Genomic DNA, 22,042 nt, shown 5'->3' with positions numbered 1-22,042 from the left:
TTATAGGTTTGGAACCATTCCAAGATGCCATATAAGAAGACCGAGGAATTTGTTGGGGTTTAAGCTTCCCTGTAGGAGGAAGTGGGCCTAATTAGAATATTGCCTCCCATAATCCTTTGCAATGGCTTATGGTCATGAACTTTTTCTCACCGCTATCTTAAAGTTTCCTTACGTGGTAGCTCTTAAAAGCTGGCCCACTTGAACAGCTAGCTTTGCGCAGTGGCAGTATCGTAGCCCATGAGGTCAATCCGAGGCGTGATTATTGCTAATTGAAAACTTTACCAAATACCCCGCCATGATGACTTGAAATACAGTCAGCATTGGCAATATTTGACAGGCTCTAAGGAGACTGAAAGATTGGTTTAATAAAAGTTTATGGCGCCCCATGTCTAGGGCGTGTCTTACGTGACTCCCGTTTCTTCCTGAGCTCTGTTGCACCATTCCTTCCGCTGGCTTCTTAGCATTTCCCTTTTACCTTTCTCTCCCACTGAATTCACTTGTTTCCGGCAGCACACTATTCTCACTACATGCTACGAATTCCCATCCTTCGGCTCATTGGCCTAGCATTTGCCTTTATGCAAATTGCTCCTTCGCACCCTGAATCCAGCTCAATTATTCACACCTAACCACCTGAAGGCACTAAAATTACTGGTAGCTAAGGAAAACAACGATCAGCCACGAGGTTTGGTAATCTTTTGTAGCCTTCTATCATTTGGATTATTTATTTGCTTTTTTTTTTTTTAACTTGCTTTATTATTTCACCACAGCCTAAAGGAAAGGCTTCCCAGCGGGCGTGCCTTTGAATGTACCCGTCATGTCATACTTACCTGGCAGGGGAGCAATAGCCATGATCCCTAAGGTGGCTCTCCCAGAGTGAGGCTGGTTCATTGCACTCCGTACCAGTTGACCTCTGCGATTTCCTCAAATGTGGGAAACTCGACTGCATAATTTATGGTAGTGGGGGACTGCGTTCGCGCTTTCCCCTGTGTTTGCTTGTTTGACAAAAATAGAGAACTTCACCAATTCTGACGAAGGATAATTTCAGCCACGGCACCCGTCTTCTTTGGCTCTTACTTTCCACATCAAGCAGGCAGTGACAATCATTTCCTAGGCTTGATCATTTTTATTATCTATGTTTTCTGGAGACCAGTTTTAAGCCAGAATTTCACTTTTTATTTTAACTTTTCAGCTTTTTTTTCATCATTTTTTTATCCTGACTTCTTTTGATTTATTGTATGCTTCAATGCAATGGAAGAAATAAAGAATTGGAGACCTATATTACGTCTTCCAACAGAACGTAACGTTTGATTGAATTTCTGGAAAAAAAAGATTTTCTGGATCAAGGCAGTGAATTGCCGCTTGAGACAATCAGACCAAACCTTAGGAATAGCTGGGTGGTCGCTAGCACTTACTAATGAACACCATGGAATTTTGAAAAAGCCACCACAAATGTTCTTTCAGCCCTGTTGAGTGTGGATGAAGAGAAGACAGGTGCTAGGCAAGGGTCATTCCTATCGATGGAGTCATGAAATGTGTGACTTTGGGGACGAACGTAGACCAGCGGATTGTGTACTCTGCCTAATGGCTGCTGTAGTAGAATCTTGGCAAAACTGTTTCCAAAGAGAGAAAAAAAAATGTACAAGGTTTGCTGCAAGATATGGTTGCCCTCACTCTCTGTTATAGGTTTGGAACCATTCCAAGATGCCATATAAGAAGACCGAGGAATTTGTTGGGGTTTAAGCTTCCCTGTAGGAGGAAGCGGGCCTAATTAGAATATTGCCTCCCATAATCCTTTGCAATGGCTTATGGTCATGAACTTTTTCTCACCGCTGTCTTAAAGTGTCCTTACGTGGTAGCTCTTAAAAGCTGGCCCACTTGAACAGCTAGCTTTGCGCAATGGCAGTATCGTAGCCCATGAGGTCAATCCGAGGCGTGATTATTGCTAATTGAAAACTTTACCCAATACCCCGCCATGATGACTTGAAATACAGTCAGCATTGGCAATATTTGACAGGCTCTAAGGAGACTGAAAGATTGGTTTAATAAAAGTTTATGGCGCCCCATGTCTAGGGCGTGTCTTACGTGACTCCCGTTTCTTCCTGAGCTCTGTTGCACCATTCCTTCCGCTGGCTTCTTAGCATTTCCCTTTTACCTTTCTCTCCCACTGAATTCACTTGTTTCCGGCAGCACACTATTCTCACTACATGCTACGAATTCCCATCCTTCGGCTCATTGGCCTAGCATTTGCCTTTATGCAAATTGCTCCTTCGCACCCTGAATCCAGCTCAATTATTCACACCTAACCACCTGAAGGCACTAAAATTACTGGTAGCTAAGGAAAACAACGATCAGCCACGAGGTTTGGTAATCTTTTGTAGCCTTCTATCATTTGGATTATTTATTTGCTTTTTTTTTTTTTAACTTGCTTTATTATTTCACCACAGCCTAAAGGAAAGGCTTCCCAGCGGGCGTGCCTTTGAATGTACCCGTCATGTCATACTTACCTGGCAGGGGAGCAATAGCCATGATCCCTAAGGTGGCTCTCCCAGAGTGAGGCTGGTTCATTGCACTCCGTACCAGTTGACCTCTGCGATTTCCTCAAATGTGGGAAACTCGACTGCATAATTTATGGTAGTGGGGGACTGCGTTCGCGCTTTCCCCTGTGTTTGCTTGTTTGACAAAAATAGAGAACTTCACCAATTCTGACGAAGGAGAATTTATTTATGGTAGTGGGGGACTGCGTTCGCGCTTTCCCCTGTGTTTGCTTGTTTGACAAAAATAGAGAACTTCACCAATTCTGACGAAGGATAATTTCAGCCACGGCACCCGTCTTCTTTGGCTCTTACTTTCCACATCAAGCAGGCAGTGACAATCATTTCCTAGGCTTGATCATTTTTATTATCTATGTTTTCTGGAGACCAGTTTTAAGCCAGAATTTCACTTTTTATTTTAACTTTTCAGCTTTTTTTTCATCATTTTTTTATCCTGACTTCTTTTGATTTATTGTATGCTTCAATGCAATGGAAGAAATAAAGAATTGGAGACCTATATTACGTCTTCCAACAGAACGTAACGTTTGATTGAATTTCTGGGAAAAAAAGATTTTCTGGATCAAGGCAGTGAATTGCCGCTTGAGACAATCAGACCAAACCTTAGGAATAGCTGGGTGGTCGCTAGCACTTACTAATGAACACCATGGAATTTTGAAAAAGCCACCACAAATGTTCTTTCAGCCCTGTTGAGTGTGGATGAAGAGAAGACAGGTGCTAGGCAAGGGTCATTCCTATCGATGGAGTCATGAAATGTGTGACTTTGGGGACGAACGTAGACCAGCGGATTGTGTACTCTGCCTAATGGCTGCTGTAGTAGAATCTTGGCAAAACTGTTTCCAAAGAGAGAAAAAAAAATGTACAAGGTTTGCTGCAAGATATGGTTGCCCTCACTCTCTGTTATAGGTTTGGAACCATTCCAAGATGCCATATAAGAAGACCGAGGAATTTGTTGGGGTTTAAGCTTCCCTGTAGGAGGAAGTGGGCCTAATTAGAATATTGCCTCCCATAATCCTTTGCAATGGCTTATGGTCATGAACTTTTTCTCACCGCTGTCTTAAAGTTTCCTTACGTGGTAGCTCTTAAAAGCTGGCCCACTTGAACAGCTAGCTTTGCGCAGTGGCAGTATCGTAGCCCATGAGGTCAATCCGAGGCGTGATTATTGCTAATTGAAAACTTTACCAAATACCCCACCATGATGACTTGAAATACAGTCAGCATTGGCAATATTTGACAGGCTCTAAGGAGACTGAAAGATTGGTTTAATAAAAGTTTATGGCGCCCCATGTCTAGGGCGTGTCTTACGTGACTCCCGTTTCTTCCTGAGCTCTGTTGCACCATTCCTTCCGCTGGCTTCTTAGCATTTCCCTTTTACCTTTCTCTCCCACTGAATTCACTTGTTTCCGGCAGCACACTATTCTCACTACATGCTACGAATTCCCATCCTTCGGCTCATTGGCCTAGCATTTGCCTTTATGCAAATTGCTCCTTCGCACCCTGAATCCAGCTCAATTATTCACACCTAACCACCTGAAGGCACTAAAATTACTGGTAGCTAAGGAAAACAACGATCAGCCACGAGGTTTGGTAATCTTTTGTAGCCTTCTATCATTTGGATTATTTATTTGCTTTTTTTTTTTTTAACTTGCTTTATTATTTCACCACAGCCTAAAGGAAAGGCTTCCCAGCGGGCGTGCCTTTGAATGTACCCGTCATGTCATACTTACCTGGCAGGGGAGCAATAGCCATGATCCCTAAGGTGGCTCTCCCAGAGTGAGGCTGGTTCATTGCACTCCGTACCAGTTGACCTCTGCGATTTCCTCAAATGTGGGAAACTCGACTGCATAATTTATGGTAGTGGGGGACTGCGTTCGCGCTTTCCCCTGTGTTTGCTTGTTTGACAAAAATAGAGAACTTCACCAATTCTGACGAAGGAGAATTTATTTATGGTAGTGGGGGACTGCGTTCGCGCTTTCCCCTGTGTTTGCTTGTTTGACAAAAATAGAGAACTTCACCAATTCTGACGAAGGATAATTTCAGCCACGGCACCCGTCTTCTTTGGCTCTTACTTTCCACATCAAGCAGGCAGTGACAATCATTTCCTAGGCTTGATCATTTTTATTATCTATGTTTTCTGGAGACCAGTTTTAAGCCAGAATTTCACTTTTTATTTTAACTTTTCAGCTTTTTTTTCATCATTTTTTTATCCTGACTTCTTTTGATTTATTGTATGCTTCAATGCAATGGAAGAAATAAAGAATTGGAGACCTATATTACGTCTTCCAACAGAACGTAACGTTTGATTGAATTTCTGGGAAAAAAAGATTTTCTGGATCAAGGCAGTGAATTGCCGCTTGAGACAATCAGACCAAACCTTAGGAATAGCTGGGTGGTCGCTAGCACTTACTAATGAACACCATGGAATTTTGAAAAAGCCACCACAAATGTTCTTTCAGCCCTGTTGAGTGTGGATGAAGAGAAGACAGGTGCTAGGCAAGGGTCATTCCTATCGATGGAGTCATGAAATGTGTGACTTTGGGGACGAACGTAGACCAGCGGATTGTGTACTCTGCCTAATGGCTGCTGTAGTAGAATCTTGGCAAAACTGTTTCCAAAGAGAGAAAAAAAAATGTACAAGGTTTGCTGCAAGATATGGTTGCCCTCACTCTCTGTTATAGGTTTGGAACCATTCCAAGATGCCATATAAGAAGACCGAGGAATTTGTTGGGGTTTAAGCTTCCCTGTAGGAGGAAGCGGGCCTAATTAGAATATTGCCTCCCATAATCCTTTGCAATGGCTTATGGTCATGAACTTTTTCTCACCGCTGTCTTAAAGTGTCCTTACGTGGTAGCTCTTAAAAGCTGGCCCACTTGAACAGCTAGCTTTGCGCAATGGCAGTATCGTAGCCCATGAGGTCAATCCGAGGCGTGATTATTGCTAATTGAAAACTTTACCCAATACCCCGCCATGATGACTTGAAATACAGTCAGCATTGGCAATATTTGACAGGCTCTAAGGAGACTGAAAGATTGGTTTAATAAAAGTTTATGGCGCCCCATGTCTAGGGCGTGTCTTACGTGACTCCCGTTTCTTCCTGAGCTCTGTTGCACCATTCCTTCCGCTGGCTTCTTAGCATTTCCCTTTTACCTTTCTCTCCCACTGAATTCACTTGTTTCCGGCAGCACACTATTCTCACTACATGCTACGAATTCCCATCCTTCGGCTCATTGGCCTAGCATTTGCCTTTATGCAAATTGCTCCTTCGCACCCTGAATCCAGCTCAATTATTCACACCTAACCACCTGAAGGCACTAAAATTACTGGTAGCTAAGGAAAACAACGATCAGCCACGAGGTTTGGTAATCTTTTGTAGCCTTCTATCATTTGGATTATTTATTTGCTTTTTTTTTTTTTAACTTGCTTTATTATTTCACCACAGCCTAAAGGAAAGGCTTCCCAGCGGGCGTGCCTTTGAATGTACCCGTCATGTCATACTTACCTGGCAGGGGAGCAATAGCCATGATCCCTAAGGTGGCTCTCCCAGAGTGAGGCTGGTTCATTGCACTCCGTACCAGTTGACCTCTGCGATTTCCTCAAATGTGGGAAACTCGACTGCATAATTTATGGTAGTGGGGGACTGCGTTCGCGCTTTCCCCTGTGTTTGCTTGTTTGACAAAAATAGAGAACTTCACCAATTCTGATGAAGGATAATTTCAGCCACGGCACCCGTCTTCTTTGGCTCTTACTTTCCACATCAAGCAGGCAGCGACAATCATTTCCTAGGCTTGATCATTTTTATTATCTATGTTTTCTGGAGACCAGTTTTAAGCCAGAATTTCACTTTTTATTTTTACTTTTCAGCTTTTTTTTCATCATTTTTTTATCCTGACTTCTTTTGATTTATTGTATGCTTCAATGCAATGGAAGAAATAAAGAATTGGAGACCTATATTACGTCTTCCAACAGAACGTAACGTTTGATTGAATTTCTGGGAAAAAAAGATTTTCTGGATCAAGGCAGTGAAATGCCGCTTGAGACAATCAGACCAAACCTTAGGAATAGCTGGGTGGTCGCTAGCACTTACTAATGAACACCATGGAATTTTGAAAAAGCCACCACAAATGTTCTTTCAGCCCTGTTGAGTGTGGATGAAGAGAAGACAGGTGCTAGGCAAGGGTCATTCCTATCGATGGAGTCATGAAATGTGTGACTTTGGGGACGAACGTAGACCAGCGGATTGTGTACTCTGCCTAATGGCTGCTGTAGTAGAATCTTGGCAAAACCGTTTCCAAAGAGAGAAAAAAAATTGTACAAGGTTTGCTGCAAGATATGGTTGCCCTCACTCTCTGTTATAGGTTTGGAACCATTCCAAGATGCCATATAAGAAGACCGAGGAATTTGTTGGGGTTTAAGCTTCCCTGTAGGAGGAAGCGGGCCTAATTAGAATATTGCCTCCCACAATAATTTGCAATGGCTTATGGTCATGAACTTTTTCTCACCGCTGTCTTAAAGTGTCCTTACGTGGTAGCTCTTAAAAGCTGGCCCACTTGAACAGTTAACTTTGCGCAGTGGCAGTATCGTAGCCCATGAGGTCAATCCGAGGCGTGATTATTGCTAATTGAAAACTTTACCCAATACCCCGCCATGATGACTTGAAATACAGTCAGCATTGGCAATTTTTGACAGGCTCTAAGGAGACTGAAAGATTGGTTTAATAAAAGTTTATGGCGCCCCATGTCTAGGGCGTGTCTTACGTGACTCCCGTTTCTTCCTGAGCTCTGTTGCACCATTCCTTCCGCTGGCTTCTTAGCATGTCCCTTTTACCTTTCTCTCCCACTGAATTCACTTGTTTCCGGCAGCACACTATTCTCACTACATGCTACGAATTCCCATTCTTCGGCTCATTGGCCTAGCATTTGTCTTTATGCAAATTGCTCCTTCGCACCCTGAATCCAGCTCAATTATTCACACCTAACCACCTGAAGGCACTAAAATTACTGGTAGCTAAGGAAAACAACGATCAGCCACGAGGTTTGGTAATCTTTTGTAGCCTTCTATCATTTGGATTATTTATTTGCTTTTTTTTTTTTTAACTTGCTTTATTATTTCACCACAGCCTAAAGGAAAGGCTTCCCAGCGGGCGTGCCTTTGAATGTACCCGTCATGTCATACTTACCTGGCAGGGGAGCAATAGCCATGATCCCTAAGGTGGCTCTCCCAGAGTGAGGCTGGTTCATTGCACTCCGTACCAGTTGACCTCTGCGATTTCCTCAAATGTGGGAAACTCGACTGCATAATTTATGGTAGTGGGGGACTGCGTTCGCGCTTTCCCCTGTGTTTGCTTGTTTGACAAAAATAGAGAACTTCACCAATTCTGACGAAGGATAATTTCAGCCACGGCACCCGTCTTCTTTGGCTCTTACTTTCCGCATCAAGCAGGCAGCGACAATCATTTCCTAGGCTTGATCATTTTTATTATCTATGTTTTCTGGAGACCAGTTTTAAGCCAGAATTGCACTTTTTATTTTAACTTTTCAGCTTTTTTTTCATCATTTTTTTATCCTGACTTCTTTTGATTTATTGTATGCTTCAATGCAATGGAAGAAATAAAGAATTGGAGACCTATATTACGTCTTCCAACAGAACGTAACGTTTGATTGAATTTCTGGGAAAAAAAGATTTTCTGGATCAAGGCAGTGAATTGCCGCTTGAGACAATCAGACCAAACCTTAGGAATAGCTGGGTGGTCGCTAGCACTTACTAATGAACACCATGGAATTTTGAAAAAGCCACCACAAATGTTCTTTCAGCCCTGTTGAGTGTGGATGAAGAGAAGACAGGTGCTAGGCAAGGGTCATTCCTATCGATGGAGTCATGAAATGTGTGACTTTGGGGACGAACGTAGACCAGCGGATTGTGTACTCTGCCTAATGGCTGCTGTAGTAGAATCTTGGCAAAACTGTTTCCAAAGAGCGAAAAAAAATTGTACAAGGTTTGCTGCAAGATATGGTTGCCCTCACTCTCTGTTATAGGTTTGGAACCATTCCAAGATGCCATATAAGAAGACCGAGGAATTTGTTGGGGTTTAAGCTTCCCTGTAGGAGGAAGCGGGCCTAATTAGAATATTGCCTCCCACAATAATTTGCAATGGCTTATGGTCATGAACTTTTTCTCACCGCTGTCTTAAAGTGTCCTTACGTGGTAGCTCTTAAAAGCTGGCCCACTTGAACAGTTAACTTTGCGCAGTGGCAGTATCGTAGCCCATGAGGTCAATCCGAGGCGTGATTATTGCTAATTGAAAACTTTACCCAATACCCCGCCATGATGACTTGAAATACAGTCAGCATTGGCAATTTTTGACAGGCTCTAAGGAGACTGAAAGATTGGTTTAATAAAAGTTTATGGCGCCCCATGTCTAGGGCGTGTCTTACGTGACTCCCGTTTCTTCCTGAGCTCTGTTGCACCATTCCTTCCGCTGGCTTCTTAGCATGTCCCTTTTACCTTTCTCTCCCACTGAATTCACTTGTTTCCGGCAGCACACTATTCTCACTACATGCTACGAATTCCCATTCTTCGGCTCATTGGCCTAGCATTTGTCTTTATGCAAATTGCTCCTTCGCACCCTGAATCCAGCTCAATTATTCACACCTAACCACCTGAAGGCACTAAAATTACTGGTAGCTAAGGAAAACAACGATCAGCCACGAGGTTTGGTAATCTTTTGTAGCCTTCTATCATTTGGATTATTTATTTGCTTTTTTTTTTTTTTACTTGCTTTATTATTTCACCACAGCCTAAAGGAAAGGCTTCCCAGCGGGCGTGCCTTTGAATGTACCCGTCATGTCATACTTACCTGGCAGGGGAGCAATAGCCATGATCCCTAAGGTGGCTCTCCCAGAGTGAGGCTGGTTCATTGCACTCCGTACCAGTTGACCTCTGCGATTTCCTCAAATGTGGGAAACTCGACTGCATAATTTATGGTAGTGGGGGACTGCGTTCGCGCTTTCCCCTGTGTTTGCTTGTTTGACAAAAATAGAGAACTTCACCAATTCTGACGAAGGATAATTTCAGCCACGGCACCCGTCTTCTTTGGCTCTTACTTTCCGCATCAAGCAGGCAGCGACAATCATTTCCTAGGCTTGATCATTTTTATTATCTATGTTTTCTGGAGACCAGTTTTAAGCCAGAATTTCACTTTTTATTTTAACTTTTCAGCTTTTTTTTCATCATTTTTTTATCCTGACTTCTTTTGATTTATTGTATGCTTCAATGCAATGGAAGAAATAAAGAATTGGAGACCTATATTGCGTCTTCCAACAGAACGTAACGTTTGATTGAATTTCTGGGAAAAAAAGATTTTCTGGATCAAGGCAGTGAATTGCCGCTTGAGACAATCAGACCAAACCTTAGGAATAGCTGGGTGGTCGCTAGCACTTACTAATGAACACCATGGAATTTTGAAAAAGCCACCACAAATGTTCTTTCAGCCCTGTTGAGTGTGGATGAAGAGAAGACAGGTGCTAGGCAAGGGTCATTCCTATCGATGGAGTCATGAAATGTGTGACTTTGGGGACGAACGTAGACCAGCGGATTGTGTACTCTGCCTAATGGCTGCTGTAGTAGAATCTTGGCAAAACTGTTTCCAAAGAGCGAAAAAAAATTGTACAAGGTTTGCTGCAAGATATGGTTGCCCTCACTCTCTGTTATAGGTTTGGAACCATTCCAAGATGCCATATAAGAAGACCGAGGAATTTGTTGGGGTTTAAGCTTCCCTGTAGGAGGAAGCGGGCCTAATTAGAATATTGCCTCCCATAATCCTTTGCAATGGCTTATGGTCATGAACTTTTTCTCACCGCTGTCTTAAAGTTTCCTTACGTGGTAGCTCTTAAAAGCTGGCCCACTTGAACAGCTAGCTTTGCGCAGTGGCAGTATCGTAGCCCATGAGGTCAATCCGAGGCGTGATTATTGCTAATTGAAAACTTTACCCAATACCCTGCCATGATGACTTGAAATATAGTCAGCATTGGCAATTTTTGACAGGCTCTAAGGAGACTGAAAGATTGGTTTAATAAAAGTTTATGGCGCCCCATGTCTAGGGCGTGTCTTACGTGACTCCCGTTTCTTCCTGAGCTCTGTTGCACCATTCCTTCCGCTGGCTTCTTAGCATTTCCCTTTTACCTTTCTCTCCCACTGAATTCACTTGTTTCCGGCAGCACACTATTCTCACTACATGCTACGAATTCCCATCCTTCGGCTCATTGGCCTAGCATTTGCCTTTATGCAAATTGCTCCTTCGCACCCTGAATCCAGCTCAATTATTCACACCTAACCACCTGAAGGCACTAAAATTACTGGTAGCTAAGGAAAACAACGATCAGCCATGAGGTTTGGTAATCTTTTGTAGCCTTCTATCATTTGGATTATTTATTTGCTTTTTTTTTTTTAACTTGCTTTATTATTTCACCACAGCCTAAAGGAAAGGCTTCCCAGCGGGCGTGCCTTTGAATGTACCCGTCATGTCATACTTACCTGGCAGGGGAGCAATAGCCATGATCCCTAAGGTGGCTCTCCCAGAGTGAGGCTGGTTCATTGCACTCCGTACCAGTTGACCTCTGCGATTTCCTCAAATGTGGGAAACTCGACTGCATAATTTATGGTAGTGGGGGACTGCGTTCGCGCTTTCCCCTGTGTTTGCTTGTTTGACAAAAATAGAGAACTTCACCAATTCTGATGAAGGATAATTTCAGCCACGGCACCCGTCTTCTTTGGCTCTTACTTTCCACATCAAGCAGGCAGCGACAATCATTTCCTAGGCTTGATCATTTTTATTATCTATGTTTTCTGGAGACCAGTTTTAAGCCAGAATTTCACTTTTTATTTTTACTTTTCAGCTTTTTTTTCATCATTTTTTTATCCTGACTTCTTTTGATTTATTGTATGCTTCAATGCAATGGAAGAAATAAAGAATTGGAGACCTATATTACGTCTTCCAACAGAACGTAACGTTTGATTGAATTTCTGGGAAAAAAAGATTTTCTGGATCAAGGCAGTGAAATGCCGCTTGAGACAATCAGACCAAACCTTAGGAATAGCTGGGTGGTCGCTAGCACTTACTAATGAACACCATGGAATTTTGAAAAAGCCACCACAAATGTTCTTTCAGCCCTGTTGAGTGTGGATGAAGAGAAGACAGGTGCTAGGCAAGGGTCATTCCTATCGATGGAGTCATGAAATGTGTGACTTTGGGGACGAACGTAGACCAGCGGATTGTGTACTCTGCCTAATGGCTGCTGTAGTAGAATCTTGGCAAAACCGTTTCCAAAGAGAGAAAAAAAATTGTACAAGGTTTGCTGCAAGATATGGTTGCCCTCACTCTCTGTTATAGGTTTGGAACCATTCCAAGATGCCATATAAGAAGACCGAGGAATTTGTTGGGGTTTAAGCTTCCCTGTAGGAGGAAGCGGGCCTAATTAGAATATTGCCTCCCACAATAATTTGCAATGGCTTATGGTCATGAACTTTTTCTCACCGCTGTCTTAAAGTGTCCTTACGTGGTAGCTCTTAAAAGCTGGCCCACTTGAACAGTTAACTTTGCGCAGTGGCAGTATCGTAGCCCATGAGGTCAATCCGAGGCGTGATTATTGCTAATTGAAAACTTTACCCAATACCCCGCCATGATGACTTGAAATACAGTCAGCATTGGCAATTTTTGACAGGCTCTAAGGAGACTGAAAGATTGGTTTAATAAAAGTTTATGGCGCCCCATGTCTAGGGCGTGTCTTACGTGACTCCCGTTTCTTCCTGAGCTCTGTTGCACCATTCCTTCCGCTGGCTTCTTAGCATGTCCCTTTTACCTTTCTCTCCCACTGAATTCACTTGTTTCCGGCAGCACACTATTCTCACTACATGCTACGAATTCCCATTCTTCGGCTCATTGGCCTAGCATTTGTCTTTATGCAAATTGCTCCTTCGCACCCTGAATCCAGCTCAATTATTCACACCTAACCACCTGAAGGCACTAAAATTACTGGTAGCTAAGGAAAACAACGATCAGCCACGAGGTTTGGTAATCTTTTGTAGCCTTCTATCATTTGGATTATTTATTTGCTTTTTTTTTTTTTAACTTGCTTTATTATTTCACCACAGCCTAAAGGAAAGGCTTCCCAGCGGGCGTGCCTTTGAATGTACCCGTCATGTCATACTTACCTGGCAGGGGAGCAATAGCCATGATCCCTAAGGTGGCTCTCCCAGAGTGAGGCTGGTTCATTGCACTCCGTACCAGTTGACCTCTGCGATTTCCTCAAATGTGGGAAACTCGACTGCATAATTTATGGTAGTGGGGGACTGCGTTCGCGCTTTCCCCTGTGTTTGCTTGTTTGACAAAAATAGAGAACTTCACCAATTCTGACGAAGGATAATTTCAGCCACGGCACCCGTCTTCTTTGGCTCTTACTTTCCGCATCAAGCAGGCAGCGACAATCATTTCCTAGGCTTGATCATTTTTATTATCTATGTTTTCTGGAGACCAGTTTTAAGCCAGAATTTCACTTTTTATTTTAACTTTTCAGCTTTTTTTTCATCATTTTTTTATCCTGACTTCTTTTGATTTATTGTATGCTTCAATGCAATGGAAGAAATAAAGAATTGGAGACCTATATTGCGTCTTCCAACAGAACGTAACGTTTGATTGAATTTCTGGGAAAAAAAGATTTTCTGGATCAAGGCAGTGAATTGCCGCTTGAGACAATCAGACCAAACCTTAGGAATAGCTGGGTGGTCGCTAGCACTTACTAATGAACACCATGGAATTTTGAAAAAGCCACCACAAATGTTCTTTCAGCCCTGTTGAGTGTGGATGAAGAGAAGACAGGTGCTAGGCAAGGGTCATTCCTATCGATGGAGTCATGAAATGTGTGACTTTGGGGACGAACGTAGACCAGCGGATTGTGTACTCTGCCTAATGGCTGCTGTAGTAGAATCTTGGCAAAACTGTTTCCAAAGAGCGAAAAAAAATTGTACAAGGTTTGCTGCAAGATATGGTTGCCCTCACTCTCTGTTATAGGTTTGGAACCATTCCAAGATGCCATATAAGAAGACCGAGGAATTTGTTGGGGTTTAAGCTTCCCTGTAGGAGGAAGCGGGCCTAATTAGAATATTGCCTCCCACAATAATTTGCAATGGCTTATGGTCATGAACTTTTTCTCACCGCTGTCTTAAAGTGTCCTTACGTGGTAGCTCTTAAAAGCTGGCCCACTTGAACAGTTAACTTTGCGCAGTGGCAGTATCGTAGCCCATGAGGTCAATCCGAGGCGTGATTATTGCTAATTGAAAACTTTACCCAATACCCCGCCATGATGACTTGAAATACAGTCAGCATTGGCAATTTTTGACAGGCTCTAAGGAGACTGAAAGATTGGTTTAATAAAAGTTTATGGCGCCCCATGTCTAGGGCGTGTCTTACGTGACTCCCGTTTCTTCCTGAGCTCTGTTGCACCATTCCTTCCGCTGGCTTCTTAGCATGTCCCTTTTACCTTTCTCTCCCACTGAATTCACTTGTTTCCGGCAGCACACTATTCTCACTACATGCTACGAATTCCCATTCTTCGGCTCATTGGCCTAGCATTTGTCTTTATGCAAATTGCTCCTTCGCACCCTGAATCCAGCTCAATTATTCACACCTAACCACCTGAAGGCACTAAAATTACTGGTAGCTAAGGAAAACAACGATCAGCCACGAGGTTTGGTAATCTTTTGTAGCCTTCTATCATTTGGATTATTTATTTGCTTTTTTTTTTTTTTACTTGCTTTATTATTTCACCACAGCCTAAAGGAAAGGCTTCCCAGCGGGCGTGCCTTTGAATGTACCCGTCATGTCATACTTACCTGGCAGGGGAGCAATAGCCATGATCCCTAAGGTGGCTCTCCCAGAGTGAGGCTGGTTCATTGCACTCCGTACCAGTTGACCTCTGCGATTTCCTCAAATGTGGGAAACTCGACTGCATAATTTATGGTAGTGGGGGACTGCGTTCGCGCTTTCCCCTGTGTTTGCTTGTTTGACAAAAATAGAGAACTTCACCAATTCTGACGAAGGATAATTTCAGCCACGGCACCCGTCTTCTTTGGCTCTTACTTTCCGCATCAAGCAGGCAGCGACAATCATTTCCTAGGCTTGATCATTTTTATTATCTATGTTTTCTGGAGACCAGTTTTAAGCCAGAATTTCACTTTTTATTTTAACTTTTCAGCTTTTTTTTCATCATTTTTTTATCCTGACTTCTTTTGATTTATTGTATGCTTCAATGCAATGGAAGAAATAAAGAATTGGAGACCTATATTGCGTCTTCCAACAGAACGTAACGTTTGATTGAATTTCTGGGAAAAAAAGATTTTCTGGATCAAGGCAGTGAATTGCCGCTTGAGACAATCAGACCAAACCTTAGGAATAGCTGGGTGGTCGCTAGCACTTACTAATGAACACCATGGAATTTTGAAAAAGCCACCACAAATGTTCTTTCAGCCCTGTTGAGTGTGGATGAAGAGAAGACAGGTGCTAGGCAAGGGTCATTCCTATCGATGGAGTCATGAAATGTGTGACTTTGGGGACGAACGTAGACCAGCGGATTGTGTACTCTGCCTAATGGCTGCTGTAGTAGAATCTTGGCAAAACTGTTTCCAAAGAGAGAAAAAAAAATGTACAAGGTTTGCTGCAAGATATGGTTGCCCTCACTCTCTGTTATAGGTTTGGAACCATTCCAAGATGCCATATAAGAAGACCGAGGAATTTGTTGGGGTTTAAGCTTCCCTGTAGGAGGAAGCGGGCCTAATTAGAATATTGCCTCCCATAATCCTTTGCAATGGCTTATGGTCATGAACTTTTTCTCACCGCTGTCTTAAAGTGTCCTTACGTGGTAGCTCTTAAAAGCTGGCCCACTTGAACAGCTAGCTTTGCGCAATGGCAGTATCGTAGCCCATGAGGTCAATCCGAGGCGTGATTATTGCTAATTGAAAACTTTACCCAATACCCCGCCATGATGACTTGAAATACAGTCAGCATTGGCAATATTTGACAGGCTCTAAGGAGACTGAAAGATTGGTTTAATAAAAGTTTATGGCGCCCCATGTCTAGGGCGTGTCTTACGTGACTCCCGTTTCTTCCTGAGCTCTGTTGCACCATTCCTTCCGCTGGCTTCTTAGCATTTCCCTTTTACCTTTCTCTCCCACTGAATTCACTTGTTTCCGGCAGCACACTATTCTCACTACATGCTACGAATTCCCATCCTTCGGCTCATTGGCCTAGCATTTGCCTTTATGCAAATTGCTCCTTCGCACCCTGAATCCAGCTCAATTATTCACACCTAACCACCTGAAGGCACTAAAATTACTGGTAGCTAAGGAAAACAACGATCAGCCACGAGGTTTGGTAATCTTTTGTAGCCTTCTATCATTTGGATTATTTATTTGCTTTTTTTTTTTTTAACTTGCTTTATTATTTCACCACAGCCTAAAGGAAAGGCTTCCCAGCGGGCGTGCCTTTGAATGTACCCGTCATGTCATACTTACCTGGCAGGGGAGCAATAGCCATGATCCCTAAGGTGGCTCTCCCAGAGTGAGGCTGGTTCATTGCACTCCGTACCAGTTGACCTCTGCGATTTCCTCAAATGTGGGAAACTCGACTGCATAATTTATGGTAGTGGGGGACTGCGTTCGCGCTTTCCCCTGTGTTTGCTTGTTTGACAAAAATAGAGAACTTCACCAATTCTGACGAAGGAGAATTTATTTATGGTAGTGGGGGACTGCGTTCGCGCTTTCCCCTGTGTTTGCTTGTTTGACAAAAATAGAGAACTTCACCAATTCTGACGAAGGATAATTTCAGCCACGGCACCCGTCTTCTTTGGCTCTTACTTTCCACATCAAGCAGGCAGTGACAATCATTTCCTAGGCTTGATCATTTTTATTATCTATGTTTTCTGGAGACCAGTTTTAAGCCAGAATTTCACTTTTTATTTTAACTTTTCAGCTTTTTTTTCATCATTTTTTTATCCTGACTTCTTTTGATTTATTGTATGCTTCAATGCAATGGAAGAAATAAAGAATTGGAGACCTATATTACGTCTTCCAACAGAACGTAACGTTTGATTGAATTTCTGGGAAAAAAAGATTTTCTGGATCAAGGCAGTGAATTGCCGCTTGAGACAATCAGACCAAACCTTAGGAATAGCTGGGTGGTCGCTAGCACTTACTAATGAACACCATGGAATTTTGAAAAAGCCACCACAAATGTTCTTTCAGCCCTGTTGAGTGTGGATGAAGAGAAGACAGGTGCTAGGCAAGGGTCATTCCTATCGATGGAGTCATGAAATGTGTGACTTTGGGGACGAACGTAGACCAGCGGATTGTGTACTCTGCCTAATGGCTGCTGTAGTAGAATCTTGGCAAAACTGTTTCCAAAGAGAGAAAAAAAAATGTACAAGGTTTGCTGCAAGATATGGTTGCCCTCACTCTCTGTTATAGGTTTGGAACCATTCCAAGATGCCATATAAGAAGACCGAGGAATTTGTTGGGGTTTAAGCTTCCCTGTAGGAGGAAGTGGGCCTAATTAGAATATTGCCTCCCATAATCCTTTGCAATGGCTTATGGTCATGAACTTTTTCTCACCGCTGTCTTAAAGTTTCCTTACGTGGTAGCTCTTAAAAGCTGGCCCACTTGAACAGCTAGCTTTGCGCAGTGGCAGTATCGTAGCCCATGAGGTCAATCCGAGGCGTGATTATTGCTAATTGAAAACTTTACCAAATACCCCACCATGATGACTTGAAATACAGTCAGCATTGGCAATATTTGACAGGCTCTAAGGAGACTGAAAGATTGGTTTAATAAAAGTTTATGGCGCCCCATGTCTAGGGCGTGTCTTACGTGACTCCCGTTTCTTCCTGAGCTCTGTTGCACCATTCCTTCCGCTGGCTTCTTAGCATTTCCCTTTTACCTTTCTCTCCCACTGAATTCACTTGTTTCCGGCAGCACACTATTCTCACTACATGCTACGAATTCCCATCCTTCGGCTCATTGGCCTAGCATTTGCCTTTATGCAAATTGCTCCTTCGCACCCTGAATCCAGCTCAATTATTCACACCTAACCACCTGAAGGCACTAAAATTACTGGTAGCTAAGGAAAACAACGATCAGCCACGAGGTTTGGTAATCTTTTGTAGCCTTCTATCATTTGGATTATTTATTTGCTTTTTTTTTTTTTAACTTGCTTTATTATTTCACCACAGCCTAAAGGAAAGGCTTCCCAGCGGGCGTGCCTTTGAATGTACCCGTCATGTCATACTTACCTGGCAGGGGAGCAATAGCCATGATCCCTAAGGTGGCTCTCCCAGAGTGAGGCTGGTTCATTGCACTCTGTACCAGTTGACCTCTGCGATTTCCTCAAATGTGGGAAACTCGACTGCATAATTTATGGTAGTGGGGGACTGCGTTCGCGCTTTCCCCTGTGTTTGCTTGTTTGACAAAAATAGAGAACTTCACCAATTCTGACGAAGGAGAATTTATTTATGGTAGTGGGGGACTGCGTTCGCGCTTTCCCCTGTGTTTGCTTGTTTGACAAAAATAGAGAACTTCACCAATTCTGACGAAGGATAATTTCAGCCACGGCACCCGTCTTCTTTGGCTCTTACTTTCCACATCAAGCAGGCAGTGACAATCATTTCCTAGGCTTGATCATTTTTATTATCTATGTTTTCTGGAGACCAGTTTTAAGCCAGAATTTCACTTTTTATTTTAACTTTTCAGCTTTTTTTTCATCATTTTTTTATCCTGACTTCTTTTGATTTATTGTATGCTTCAATGCAATGGAAGAAATAAAGAATTGGAGACCTATATTACGTCTTCCAACAGAACGTAACGTTTGATTGAATTTCTGGGAAAAAAAGATTTTCTGGATCAAGGCAGTGAATTGCCGCTTGAGACAATCAGACCAAACCTTAGGAATAGCTGGGTGGTCGCTAGCACTTACTAATGAACACCATGGAATTTTGAAAAAGCCACCACAAATGTTCTTTCAGCCCTGTTGAGTGTGGATGAAGAGAAGACAGGTGCTAGGCAAGGGTCATTCCTATCGATGGAGTCATGAAATGTGTGACTTTGGGGACGAACGTAGACCAGCGGATTGTGTACTCTGCCTAATGGCTGCTGTAGTAGAATCTTGGCAAAACTGTTTCCAAAGAGAGAAAAAAAAATGTACAAGGTTTGCTGCAAGATATGGTTGCCCTCACTCTCTGTTATAGGTTTGGAACCATTCCAAGATGCCATATAAGAAGACCGAGGAATTTGTTGGGGTTTAAGCTTCCCTGTAGGAGGAAGCGGGCCTAATTAGAATATTGCCTCCCATAATCCTTTGCAATGGCTTATGGTCATGAACTTTTTCTCACCGCTGTCTTAAAGTGTCCTTACGTGGTAGCTCTTAAAAGCTGGCCCACTTGAACAGCTAGCTTTGCGCAATGGCAGTATCGTAGCCCATGAGGTCAATCCGAGGCGTGATTATTGCTAATTGAAAACTTTACCCAATACCCCGCCATGATGACTTGAAATACAGTCAGCATTGGCAATATTTGACAGGCTCTAAGGAGACTGAAAGATTGGTTTAATAAAAGTTTATGGCGCCCCATGTCTAGGGCGTGTCTTACGTGACTCCCGTTTCTTCCTGAGCTCTGTTGCACCATTCCTTCCGCTGGCTTCTTAGCATTTCCCTTTTACCTTTCTCTCCCACTGAATTCACTTGTTTCCGGCAGCACACTATTCTCACTACATGCTACGAATTCCCATCCTTCGGCTCATTGGCCTAGCATTTGCCTTTATGCAAATTGCTCCTTCGCACCCTGAATCCAGCTCAATTATTCACACCTAACCACCTGAAGGCACTAAAATTACTGGTAGCTAAGGAAAACAACGATCAGCCACGAGGTTTGGTAATCTTTTGTAGCCTTCTATCATTTGGATTATTTATTTGCTTTTTTTTTTTTTAACTTGCTTTATTATTTCACCACAGCCTAAAGGAAAGGCTTCCCAGCGGGCGTGCCTTTGAATGTACCCGTCATGTCATACTTACCTGGCAGGGGAGCAATAGCCATGATCCCTAAGGTGGCTCTCCCAGAGTGAGGCTGGTTCATTGCACTCCGTACCAGTTGACCTCTGCGATTTCCTCAAATGTGGGAAACTCGACTGCATAATTTATGGTAGTGGGGGACTGCGTTCGCGCTTTCCCCTGTGTTTGCTTGTTTGACAAAAATAGAGAACTTCACCAATTCTGATGAAGGATAATTTCAGCCACGGCACCCGTCTTCTTTGGCTCTTACTTTCCACATCAAGCAGGCAGCGACAATCATTTCCTAGGCTTGATCATTTTTATTATCTATGTTTTCTGGAGACCAGTTTTAAGCCAGAATTTCACTTTTTATTTTTACTTTTCAGCTTTTTTTTCATCATTTTTTTATCCTGACTTCTTTTGATTTATTGTATGCTTCAATGCAATGGAAGAAATAAAGAATTGGAGACCTATATTACGTCTTCCAACAGAACGTAACGTTTGATTGAATTTCTGGGAAAAAAAGATTTTCTGGATCAAGGCAGTGAAATGCCGCTTGAGACAATCAGACCAAACCTTAGGAATAGCTGGGTGGTCGCTAGCACTTACTAATGAACACCATGGAATTTTGAAAAAGCCACCACAAATGTTCTTTCAGCCCTGTTGAGTGTGGATGAAGAGAAGACAGGTGCTAGGCAAGGGTCATTCCTATCGATGGAGTCATGAAATGTGTGACTTTGGGGACGAACGTAGACCAGCGGATTGTGTACTCTGCCTAATGGCTGCTGTAGTAGAATCTTGGCAAAACCGTTTCCAAAGAGAGAAAAAAAATTGTACAAGGTTTGCTGCAAGATATGGTTGCCCTCACTCTCTGTTATAGGTTTGGAACCATTCCAAGATGCCATATAAGAAGACCGAGGAATTTGTTGGGGTTTAAGCTTCCCTGTAGGAGGAAGCGGGCCTAATTAGAATATTGCCTCCCACAATAATTTGCAATGGCTTATGGTCATGAACTTTTTCTCACCGCTGTCTTAAAGTGTCCTTACGTGGTAGCTCTTAAAAGCTGGCCCACTTGAACAGTTAACTTTGCGCAGTGGCAGTATCGTAGCCCATGAGGTCAATCCGAGGCGTGATTATTGCTAATTGAAAACTTTACCCAATACCCCGCCATGATGACTTGAAATACAGTCAGCATTGGCAATTTTTGACAGGCTCTAAGGAGACTGAAAGATTGGTTTAATAAAAGTTTATGGCGCCCCATGTCTAGGGCGTGTCTTACGTGACTCCCGTTTCTTCCTGAGCTCTGTTGCACCATTCCTTCCGCTGGCTTCTTAGCATGTCCCTTTTACCTTTCTCTCCCACTGAATTCACTTGTTTCCGGCAGCACACTATTCTCACTACATGCTACGAATTCCCATTCTTCGGCTCATTGGCCTAGCATTTGTCTTTATGCAAATTGCTCCTTCGCACCCTGAATCCAGCTCAATTATTCACACCTAACCACCTGAAGGCACTAAAATTACTGGTAGCTAAGGAAAACAACGATCAGCCACGAGGTTTGGTAATCTTTTGTAGCCTTCTATCATTTGGATTATTTATTTGCTTTTTTTTTTTTTAACTTGCTTTATTATTTCACCACAGCCTAAAGGAAAGGCTTCCCAGCGGGCGTGCCTTTGAATGTACCCGTCATGTCATACTTACCTGGCAGGGGAGCAATAGCCATGATCCCTAAGGTGGCTCTCCCAGAGTGAGGCTGGTTCATTGCACTCCGTACCAGTTGACCTCTGCGATTTCCTCAAATGTGGGAAACTCGACTGCATAATTTATGGTAGTGGGGGACTGCGTTCGCGCTTTCCCCTGTGTTTGCTTGTTTGACAAAAATAGAGAACTTCACCAATTCTGACGAAGGATAATTTCAGCCACGGCACCCGTCTTCTTTGGCTCTTACTTTCCGCATCAAGCAGGCAGCGACAATCATTTCCTAGGCTTGATCATTTTTATTATCTATGTTTTCTGGAGACCAGTTTTAAGCCAGAATTGCACTTTTTATTTTAACTTTTCAGCTTTTTTTTCATCATTTTTTTATCCTGACTTCTTTTGATTTATTGTATGCTTCAATGCAATGGAAGAAATAAAGAATTGGAGACCTATATTACGTCTTCCAACAGAACGTAACGTTTGATTGAATTTCTGGGAAAAAAAGATTTTCTGGATCAAGGCAGTGAATTGCCGCTTGAGACAATCAGACCAAACCTTAGGAATAGCTGGGTGGTCGCTAGCACTTACTAATGAACACCATGGAATTTTGAAAAAGCCACCACAAATGTTCTTTCAGCCCTGTTGAGTGTGGATGAAGAGAAGACAGGTGCTAGGCAAGGGTCATTCCTATCGATGGAGTCATGAAATGTGTGAC

General features: G+C 42.8%; 26 non-coding genes across 26 annotated transcripts; all 26 read left to right on the top strand.

The window, feature by feature from the left end:
* Positions 1-208: 208 nt before the first annotated feature.
* LOC134593522 (U4 spliceosomal RNA) lies at positions 209-349 on the top strand. Its single transcript, XR_010089992.1, has one exon. It is a non-coding gene; the product is annotated as a U4 spliceosomal RNA (small nuclear RNA).
* A 470-nt stretch (positions 350-819) lies between these two features.
* LOC134589721 (U1 spliceosomal RNA) lies at positions 820-986 on the top strand. The gene has a single exon (XR_010086753.1). It is a non-coding gene; the product is annotated as a U1 spliceosomal RNA (small nuclear RNA).
* An 899-nt stretch (positions 987-1,885) lies between these two features.
* Positions 1,886-2,026, top strand: LOC134593581 (U4 spliceosomal RNA). The gene has a single exon (XR_010090042.1). It is a non-coding gene; the product is annotated as a U4 spliceosomal RNA (small nuclear RNA).
* Positions 2,027-2,496: 470 nt separating this feature from the next.
* Positions 2,497-2,663, top strand: LOC134589720 (U1 spliceosomal RNA). The gene has a single exon (XR_010086752.1). It is a non-coding gene; the product is annotated as a U1 spliceosomal RNA (small nuclear RNA).
* A 994-nt stretch (positions 2,664-3,657) lies between these two features.
* On the top strand, positions 3,658-3,798 carry LOC134593833 (U4 spliceosomal RNA). Its single transcript, XR_010090258.1, has one exon. It is a non-coding gene; the product is annotated as a U4 spliceosomal RNA (small nuclear RNA).
* Positions 3,799-4,268: 470 nt separating this feature from the next.
* On the top strand, positions 4,269-4,435 carry LOC134589719 (U1 spliceosomal RNA). Its single transcript, XR_010086751.1, has one exon. It is a non-coding gene; the product is annotated as a U1 spliceosomal RNA (small nuclear RNA).
* A 994-nt stretch (positions 4,436-5,429) lies between these two features.
* Positions 5,430-5,570, top strand: LOC134593580 (U4 spliceosomal RNA). The gene has a single exon (XR_010090041.1). It is a non-coding gene; the product is annotated as a U4 spliceosomal RNA (small nuclear RNA).
* Positions 5,571-6,040: 470 nt separating this feature from the next.
* LOC134589718 (U1 spliceosomal RNA) lies at positions 6,041-6,207 on the top strand. Its single transcript, XR_010086750.1, has one exon. It is a non-coding gene; the product is annotated as a U1 spliceosomal RNA (small nuclear RNA).
* An 899-nt stretch (positions 6,208-7,106) lies between these two features.
* Positions 7,107-7,247, top strand: LOC134592673 (U4 spliceosomal RNA). Its single transcript, XR_010089266.1, has one exon. It is a non-coding gene; the product is annotated as a U4 spliceosomal RNA (small nuclear RNA).
* A 470-nt stretch (positions 7,248-7,717) lies between these two features.
* On the top strand, positions 7,718-7,884 carry LOC134589717 (U1 spliceosomal RNA). The gene has a single exon (XR_010086749.1). It is a non-coding gene; the product is annotated as a U1 spliceosomal RNA (small nuclear RNA).
* Positions 7,885-8,783: 899 nt separating this feature from the next.
* On the top strand, positions 8,784-8,924 carry LOC134592672 (U4 spliceosomal RNA). The gene has a single exon (XR_010089265.1). It is a non-coding gene; the product is annotated as a U4 spliceosomal RNA (small nuclear RNA).
* A 470-nt stretch (positions 8,925-9,394) lies between these two features.
* Positions 9,395-9,561, top strand: LOC134589716 (U1 spliceosomal RNA). The gene has a single exon (XR_010086748.1). It is a non-coding gene; the product is annotated as a U1 spliceosomal RNA (small nuclear RNA).
* Positions 9,562-10,460: 899 nt separating this feature from the next.
* On the top strand, positions 10,461-10,601 carry LOC134593144 (U4 spliceosomal RNA). The gene has a single exon (XR_010089669.1). It is a non-coding gene; the product is annotated as a U4 spliceosomal RNA (small nuclear RNA).
* Positions 10,602-11,070: 469 nt separating this feature from the next.
* On the top strand, positions 11,071-11,237 carry LOC134589715 (U1 spliceosomal RNA). The gene has a single exon (XR_010086747.1). It is a non-coding gene; the product is annotated as a U1 spliceosomal RNA (small nuclear RNA).
* An 899-nt stretch (positions 11,238-12,136) lies between these two features.
* On the top strand, positions 12,137-12,277 carry LOC134592670 (U4 spliceosomal RNA). Its single transcript, XR_010089264.1, has one exon. It is a non-coding gene; the product is annotated as a U4 spliceosomal RNA (small nuclear RNA).
* Positions 12,278-12,747: 470 nt separating this feature from the next.
* LOC134589713 (U1 spliceosomal RNA) lies at positions 12,748-12,914 on the top strand. Its single transcript, XR_010086746.1, has one exon. It is a non-coding gene; the product is annotated as a U1 spliceosomal RNA (small nuclear RNA).
* An 899-nt stretch (positions 12,915-13,813) lies between these two features.
* Positions 13,814-13,954, top strand: LOC134592669 (U4 spliceosomal RNA). The gene has a single exon (XR_010089263.1). It is a non-coding gene; the product is annotated as a U4 spliceosomal RNA (small nuclear RNA).
* Positions 13,955-14,424: 470 nt separating this feature from the next.
* Positions 14,425-14,591, top strand: LOC134589712 (U1 spliceosomal RNA). Its single transcript, XR_010086745.1, has one exon. It is a non-coding gene; the product is annotated as a U1 spliceosomal RNA (small nuclear RNA).
* An 899-nt stretch (positions 14,592-15,490) lies between these two features.
* LOC134593579 (U4 spliceosomal RNA) lies at positions 15,491-15,631 on the top strand. The gene has a single exon (XR_010090040.1). It is a non-coding gene; the product is annotated as a U4 spliceosomal RNA (small nuclear RNA).
* Positions 15,632-16,101: 470 nt separating this feature from the next.
* Positions 16,102-16,268, top strand: LOC134589711 (U1 spliceosomal RNA). The gene has a single exon (XR_010086744.1). It is a non-coding gene; the product is annotated as a U1 spliceosomal RNA (small nuclear RNA).
* Positions 16,269-17,262: 994 nt separating this feature from the next.
* On the top strand, positions 17,263-17,403 carry LOC134593832 (U4 spliceosomal RNA). Its single transcript, XR_010090257.1, has one exon. It is a non-coding gene; the product is annotated as a U4 spliceosomal RNA (small nuclear RNA).
* A 470-nt stretch (positions 17,404-17,873) lies between these two features.
* LOC134590202 (U1 spliceosomal RNA) lies at positions 17,874-18,040 on the top strand. The gene has a single exon (XR_010087160.1). It is a non-coding gene; the product is annotated as a U1 spliceosomal RNA (small nuclear RNA).
* Positions 18,041-19,034: 994 nt separating this feature from the next.
* LOC134593578 (U4 spliceosomal RNA) lies at positions 19,035-19,175 on the top strand. The gene has a single exon (XR_010090039.1). It is a non-coding gene; the product is annotated as a U4 spliceosomal RNA (small nuclear RNA).
* A 470-nt stretch (positions 19,176-19,645) lies between these two features.
* On the top strand, positions 19,646-19,812 carry LOC134589710 (U1 spliceosomal RNA). Its single transcript, XR_010086743.1, has one exon. It is a non-coding gene; the product is annotated as a U1 spliceosomal RNA (small nuclear RNA).
* An 899-nt stretch (positions 19,813-20,711) lies between these two features.
* LOC134592668 (U4 spliceosomal RNA) lies at positions 20,712-20,852 on the top strand. Its single transcript, XR_010089262.1, has one exon. It is a non-coding gene; the product is annotated as a U4 spliceosomal RNA (small nuclear RNA).
* Positions 20,853-21,322: 470 nt separating this feature from the next.
* LOC134589709 (U1 spliceosomal RNA) lies at positions 21,323-21,489 on the top strand. The gene has a single exon (XR_010086742.1). It is a non-coding gene; the product is annotated as a U1 spliceosomal RNA (small nuclear RNA).
* Positions 21,490-22,042: the final 553 nt, after the last annotated feature.

This window comes from Pelobates fuscus, chromosome 2 (assembly GCF_036172605.1).
Source record: "Pelobates fuscus isolate aPelFus1 chromosome 2, aPelFus1.pri, whole genome shotgun sequence".
In the NCBI taxonomy this organism is placed as follows: domain Eukaryota; kingdom Metazoa; phylum Chordata; class Amphibia; order Anura; family Pelobatidae; genus Pelobates; species Pelobates fuscus.
This window is presented reverse-complemented; position numbering and strand designations above follow the sequence as displayed.